Source organism: Megascapheus bottae, chromosome 1 (assembly GCF_031878675.1).
Source record: "Megascapheus bottae isolate mThoBot1 chromosome 1, mThoBot2.hap1, whole genome shotgun sequence".
Lineage (NCBI taxonomy): Eukaryota > Metazoa > Chordata > Mammalia > Rodentia > Geomyidae > Megascapheus > Megascapheus bottae.
In genome coordinates, this window is record NC_143509.1 from 96188420 (window position 1) to 96195933 (window position 7514).

At 36.7% G+C, this 7514-nt stretch overlaps 1 pseudogene; it reads left to right on the forward strand.

Annotated features, from left to right (window-relative positions):
• The first annotated feature begins 309 nt into the window (after nt 1–309).
• LOC150069633 (N-acetylneuraminate (7)9-O-acetyltransferase pseudogene) lies at nt 310–2675 on the forward strand (annotated as a pseudogene).
• The last annotated feature ends 4839 nt before the right edge of the window (nt 2676–7514 follow it).

A 7514-nucleotide genomic window follows, 5' to 3' on the forward strand; every position in this document is an offset into this window, starting at 1 on the left:
TGTATCTGATTATGTTATCTGATCTATTGCATATATGTTTATTTGTAATAGGAAAGGCAAGGGGGAGAAACAAGATGATTAGGAGGGGTAGAAGGAGGGAAAGGGGGTCAAAAACATGAGAAGGGGTACCGATGTTTAAGAAGCAATGAATGCATTACCTGACAAATGGATCTGTACCTCTCTATACATTACCCCGACAATAAAATACAATTTAAAAAGGAACTAAAAAAAATGAAAAAATAGGAGTAGCGGTCGCGGGCTTGGGGGGAGGCCCAGGGCGCGGGGGCCGTGGGGTGGCCGCGGGCGCTGATGGCTGTTCCTCTGCTGGCTGCGGCTGCGCCCCTTGCCCTCCATGACCACTGTGGTCATGGAGGAACCAAGATAGCAACTCTGGCCTACAGCCTGGGCAAGCGGGAGATCAACCACTACTTCAGCGTGAGGAGCGCCAAGGTGCTGGCGCTGGTGAATACCTTCTCTCAAGTGGCAGCGTTCTTGGAGAGAAAGTTTGGCAGCCTCACAAATACAAAACCAATGAAGCAAAAAACTGCCTTGTAGAGAAACACATTGCATTTACTGGAGACTCCCGAAGTCGTCCATTGTTTCATTCTTTTATAAAGAGAATGAATCCGCAGTTCAAAGAAGAAGGAAATAAGCATGAAAACATTCCTTTTGAAGGTAAGATTGCATCAGTTAAAAGTGGATTCTCTGGGGCATCCAGAAGTTAAGAGTTCTATGAAACAGTGTATCAACGTGTGGACTGAGGGTTCTGTTGCAAAGCCTCATGTGATTGTAGCAGGCGCAGCCACACGGTCCATCAAGATTCACAATGGTCGCAGTGAAGCGCTTTCTCAGTATAAAATGAACATTACCTCCATAGCCCCGCTTTTGGAAACATTGGCCAAGACCAATGACGTTTATTGGGTCTTACAAGATCCTGTTTATGAAGATCTATTAAGTGAAAATAGGAAAATGATCACAAATGAGAAGATAGATGCCTACAATGAAGCTGCAGTCAGTATTTTGAACACAAATGTTAAGATGTTCAGCGCTTCCAAATTAATGGCTCAAGAAACAATTATGGAATCTTTGGATGGTTTACATCTTCCTGAATCAAGCAGAGAGATGAGTGCCATGATTCTTATGAATGTGTATTGCAATGAGATTTTGAAGCCTGTAGATGGTTCCTGTTATCAACCTCAGCCTCCTCTTACTCTCCTACAGAAGCTAGCTGCTTGTTTTTTCATGTCATCTATTATTGAATATTTGATTTTTTACATTATTCATCGTAATGTTCATCGGAAGAACAAGCCTTGTACTGATTTGGAAAGTGGAGAGGAAAAGAAAAATATTATTAATACTCCTGTGTCTCCCTTAGAAATACTTTTACAGTCTTTTTGCAAACTTGGCCTAATTATGGCTTATTTCTTTATGTGTGACCGTGCAAATCTGTTTATGAAGAAAAACAAATTTTATACTCGTTCATCTTTCTTTATTCCCATTATATATATATATATATATATATCTTGGTATTGGGAATATTTTACAACGAAAATACAAAAGAGACTAAAGTATTAGAGAACAAACAGATGAATGGAAAGGTTGGATGCAACTTGTGATTTTAATTTATCATCTCTGGAGCAAGTACATTTTTGCCTGTGTACATACATATTCAAGTACTGGTTGCTGCATATCTGTTTCAGACAGAGTATGGACATTTCTCATACTTTTGGATCAAAGGAGACTTGGGAATCCATGGAGTAAGTCAGGTCTTATTTTGTCTCAATTTCCTGGTGTGGTGTTATGTATAGTAATGGATAGACCTTATCAGTTCTTTTATTTTGTCCCCTTGGTCACTGTGTGGTTCATGGTCATATATGTTACTTTAGCACTGTGGCCCCAAATCATTCAAAAAAAAAGCAAATGGAAATTGTTTTGGGCATTTCGGCTTACTGTTGAAGTTAGCCTTTTTGCTGTTTGTGCATTTGTTTTCTGGCATACTCTTAGGGTGCATTTGAGAAGATCTTTTCTCTCCGGCCTTTGTCTAAGTGTTTTGAACTGAAGGGGAATGTATATGAATGGTGGTTCCGATGGAGGTTGGACCATTACGTAGTTTTTCATGGAATGCTGTTTGCTTTCATTTATTTGGCTTTACAAAAGTGTCAAGTACTTTCTGAAGGAAAAGGTGAACCTCTTTTTTCAAGCAAAATTTCAAACATTCTATTGTTTATCTCAGTAGTTTCTTTCTTGACGTATTCCATTTGGGCCAGCAGTTGTAAAAACAAAGCAGAATGTAATGAACTCCATCTGTTTCTGTAGTACAGCTTTTAGCCTTTATTCTAATAAGGAACATCCCTGAATATGCCCGTTCAGTTTACAGTTCATGTTTTGCTTGGTTTGGAAAAATTTCATTAGAGCTATTTATTTGCCAGTACCACATATGGCTGGCTGCCAACACCAGGGGTATCTTGGTACTCATCCCTGGAAACCCCATGCTTAGCATCATTGTCAGTACATTCATCTTTGTGTAGCACATGAAATTTCTCAGATTACTAATGATCTGGCACATAGTTTTATTCCTAAAGATAACACATCTCTCTTGAAAAGATTGGCATGTATGGCTGCAATTTTTTTGTGGACTACTCTAGTTATCATCCATTCAAGAAACAAGACGTTAGCTTCCTCAAATCACTTAAAGAAAAAAAAATCTTAAACATTTCAGGCTTTTCCTGTTATTTTATATCTGCCTAGAAAAGAAGAGAAACTCTCATTGAGTTGTTCTGAGGCTCCACGACAGGGTTTTATCATTGTTGGTTGTTGTCATTGCCTCTTTTTATAAAAAGGCCAAGCATTCTCCCATTTGTTTTCCTTAATCTGTACCAGTGTACTGTCAATTACTCTTTGGATTCTTTCGATACATTTTCTTCCCACTAATTAATTTTTGTGTATTATTTTCCAATGTTTGGAAAGCTCTTTGTAGCCATTTTGGTATTTCCTATGATCTTCCCTTGTTTTTAAACAATATTTATCAACCTAAGCACGTACAGTGTAATGAAGATTCAAGTTGTGATTAAGATGAATGACCATAGTAGAGTTGTTAAGGAAACTGGTGACTTTGGGCAGCAAATGTGTGAATCTTTGTTCTTGTTTTTTTATGTGAACTGTTAGAGGTATACACTTATTTACCTGATGTACAGATTTGATTATGATTTTTAATGTTTGAATGGTTGCACTTAATTTGCTTTTACTATGTATGAGTTGAAATATATTTTCTGTTCACTATATGTGAAACTATGGAATAATTTAAGCAGCAAATAAACATTCTGTGGATGCATAAAAAAAATGAAAAAATAGTAAAACACCCAAGGTTGCTGGTGATGATAATCAAACTAGGAACACAGTCGCTATTCTTAACCGTACTGTCCTCCTAACACCATGAGCTACTCCAGAAATTACCATGACCACCTGCGCTATGGTTCTGGGCTGTGGTGATCATTATGCCATTATGGCTGTGACTGAGGTGGTTCTGGACAGGAGTACCGATAGCCATCTTTCTGTGGCACACAGAGGTCTTGTGGAATCTTTTGAGGACTCTTAGGCTTGTTCTGTCCATTAGAAGCCTCCTGCTCCCACTGATTAATGCTAATAGTATTTCAGTATTATCTTTAATAAGAGATTTACTCATCCAGGTTCCCCTAAAAAGATAATCCAGCTTTGTTATATCAGTAACATTTATAAATCAAAATCTTTAGAATCCTTCAAATTATATATTTTTAAAACTATAGTTCATGCTATTAATTCTTGTTTAATAGATATAGACATCGATCTAGATGCTAGCTTGTGTTTCAATATGCTCCAGTTCACATAGCGCCGAAAGATAGTGGTAGAAAAAGAAAAAGAAAAGCTTCTAACTTTTTCTGAGTTGGATTTTTTGCCTGAAAAGCCAGGTGTCCACACAGGATTGACACTAATACTTAGACTGATTGCAGGATGAGTACAAATGTGCACTCAGATATATATCTAAAGATATCACACTTACTGTCTAAAATATGAGCTCATGTTTTAACCAGTAAAATAGTAAGGCAAATATGACCTGATACCTATTAATCTAACTTGATAAACTTGAGAATAATCCCCAGGTATGGTTCTCACTTGAGGTCTCAGACTGTTTTGAAATTGTGCATCCAAATTGAGGGCTGTTAAGTCTGTGGAATGCAAGTTGCCACTTTCTCCTGTCACTCATTGAGTTATTCTGGTGTAGAAAGGATATGGCTGCCACTGTATATGATTTGCAATCACCTAACCTTCACCCCTGGGCAGATATTCGTCCTATAGAGCTTTCTAAGCAGCTAGGTCTTATACTCTTTATCCTTGGATTCAGAATCTGTTTCCAGTACATTTTATTTTTAGTAATTCCCCTATAATTTATGACACATTTCTATTAGAACATTTGGAAAAGTAATTTCAGATTTGACACATGTTAGTCTCAATTGACCAGAAACAACAGAGCTATCTAATACATTGAACTTAATTTCCTTCAGCATAGTAACTGTTATGTCAAAACTTCCTCTTCATTTTCTAGTAAATTTTCCAATTGATGCTATTTGTTGTTACTTGTATTAATTTACATCTGCCCTGTGAGTTTGTATGCATAGGAAGTCACTGTATTCATTTTTTGTTATTCTATTTAATAAAGTCATTGTAAAATCTGTTTCTTTCTCACTTCACATGCAATCACAGCTGTTGTTTCTCACCATGCAATCTCAGGTTAAGCCTTATAGTTACTAAATCTTCTTTCTCTTCATACATTCCTAGCCCCTCTGGCTATAGGATTTTTCTACCTTTCTAGAGTCGAGTAGTCTTTCAAGTTGTTCAGTTCAGTGAATCGCGTGATTCTGACTATTTCTCTTCACTTCAAAGGCAAAACTCTGGACAGTTATCCCTTAATCTGGTAGCTACCTGCTGGGTGACTATCAGTCCTTCATGTCTGAGATTCTCCAGCAACAGCTTCTTAGCGTCTTAGAAAATAAAGACTAGGTAAGATTTTCTTTTTTACTTTTATTTTTGCCCACTAAACTTTCTATCTCCAACTTCTCTCTCAAAGGCATGAAAATAATAGTTTTCCCTACTAACTTTAGGATTTATGCTATATGTACTACCAAAAATACTTCTGTGAATGAAATTTAATCTCATAGATTGTTAGTGTGCTATGTTTTCATTCTGATTAAATGGAACATATTCTGTCTCCATACACAGAATGGTAGTAAGCTTACACAAAGAAATATTTTTACCTTAATGCTTCATTTAAGGATTTCATAATGTTTGCTTTTCCTGTAATAAATTAATGAATCTCATTTTAATTGCCAACACCTGTGGATTACAGATCTTACTAAATTATTGACAGAGAAATTGTTGTATATTGCACATTGTTTCATTTGTCTCTTCTTTAAAATTGGCTATTTTTCTTTGTGGCTGAAATGGGAAAAGAATTACTAACTTTCAGTTTTGTCTCTAAGTTGTCAAACACTTGAAGGCTATGACTCCTATTATTATAAGGAAATGCAAAACAAATTTTTTAAATTTGGTTTAAATTGGTTTTTCTCAGGCCAATTACAGAATTATAGAACAACCTATAACTCCACATCCACAGAAACAGGAAAATTCAGGGAGTCACTATCATAATGTACCACATCTGGAATGGAAATCTCTGAAACCATTAATTATTATAGACACAGGGATATAATTTGCTAAACTAATAAGCTATGGATGGTATACAATGAGAGTAGCCCAGGAGTCTACAAAACCTTCCTTATTGTACCTAGTACTTTTTCATGATAAGATACAAAAATGATAAGAAACTGATACAAAAGTTGGGGGATTTAATTATTATTTGCTTCGTCTGTTCTGTGTTGGCTTTACTAAAAAACGCAACAATCAGATCCGCAAGACCTCGTATGCTCAGCATCAGCAGGTTGTCAGATCCGGAAGAAGATGATGGAAATCATGACCCGAGAAGTGCAGACCAGTGACTTGAAAGAAATAGTTAATAAGTTGATTCCAGACAGCATCGGGAAAGACATAGAAATGGCTTGCCAGTCTATTTACCCACTTCATGATGTCTTCGTTAGGAAAATGAAAATGCTCAAGAAGCCGAAGTTTGAATTGGGAAAACTCATGGAGCTTCATGGTGAAGGTGGTAGAGTTCTGGAAAAGCTACTGGGGACGAGACCGGTGCTAAAGTCAAGCGAGCTGATGGATACGAACCACCAGTCCAAGAATCTGTTTAAAATTCAGAGTTTTAGTAATGACAAATTAAAGGTCTATTTGTGAAAAAAAAAGTTGGGGGATTTAATTATTATGAAACATTCAAAAACCATTCTCCATGACAAAAGGCTATAAAACAGACATTTAGTGATATTAACCAGTCAATTCTTTTATTTATATAAATGCCACTCTTTGGTCTAAACTGAAGGAATTAATATGCATTAAGGATTTTATGGCAAATCAGTTTTGAAAATAAAACTTGGAATTCTTTCACAAAATTAAGTCAATAAAAGGTTCAAAATATCACTTTGTGTGGTGATAGTTTTCCCTTTTCCCTGAGGATTCTGTTGTTAATTGTTTAACAATAAAATTATTTTCTACATATTCAGACAATTTCCGGAACTGGCAAAATTCTATTTGATAAGGAAAAGAAATTACACTATTGACCAAGCACAATACACTCTATTAATGTGCACTACCATGTAACAATCAGAAGTGTAAAAATGTTAAATATTTACAAAATTGGCAAAATGCTATCTTTGATATCTTTACCCACAAAAATGCTGCATTTTAGAATTTATGAAATGCTACTAAAACAGACCTATATTTGCAGGACACAGTGGCTCACACCTGTCATCCTAGCTACTCAGGAGGCTGATCTGAAGATCGCAGTTCAAAGCCAGCCTGGGCACTAAAGCCTGTGAGGCACTTATCTCCAATTAACCACCAGAAAACTGGAAGTGGCACTATGGCTCAAGTATTAGGGTGGTAGCCTTGAGCTAAGAGCTCAGGCCCAGAGTTCAAGTCCCACAACAGACAAGAAAAAAAAACAGACCTTGGACCGGGAGTTTGGCCTAGTGGTAGAGTGCTTGCCTAGCATGCGTGAAGACCCGGGTTTGATTCTCCAGTACTACATACATAGAAAAAAGCCAAAAGTGGTGCTGAGGCTCAAGTGGTAGAGCTCTAGCCTTGAGAAAGTCCAAGGACAGTGCTCAGGCCCTGAGCTCATGCCCAGGACTGGCGAAAAATAAAAAACAAAACAGACCTCTATTTATATTTTGTAATATTATTACATGTCTAGAGTCTTCAACAGAAAACTTATAATTTGCCCAAGCAGTCTCCTTCAACCTTCTTGTCTTTTCAAAGAGAGCTGAGTAAGAAACTAAAACATTTAAAGATCACAGGAAAAAAAAACAGTGTCCTACTGAAAGATGGATATGTAATGATAAGGTTTATATTCTTTGTCTCTCATA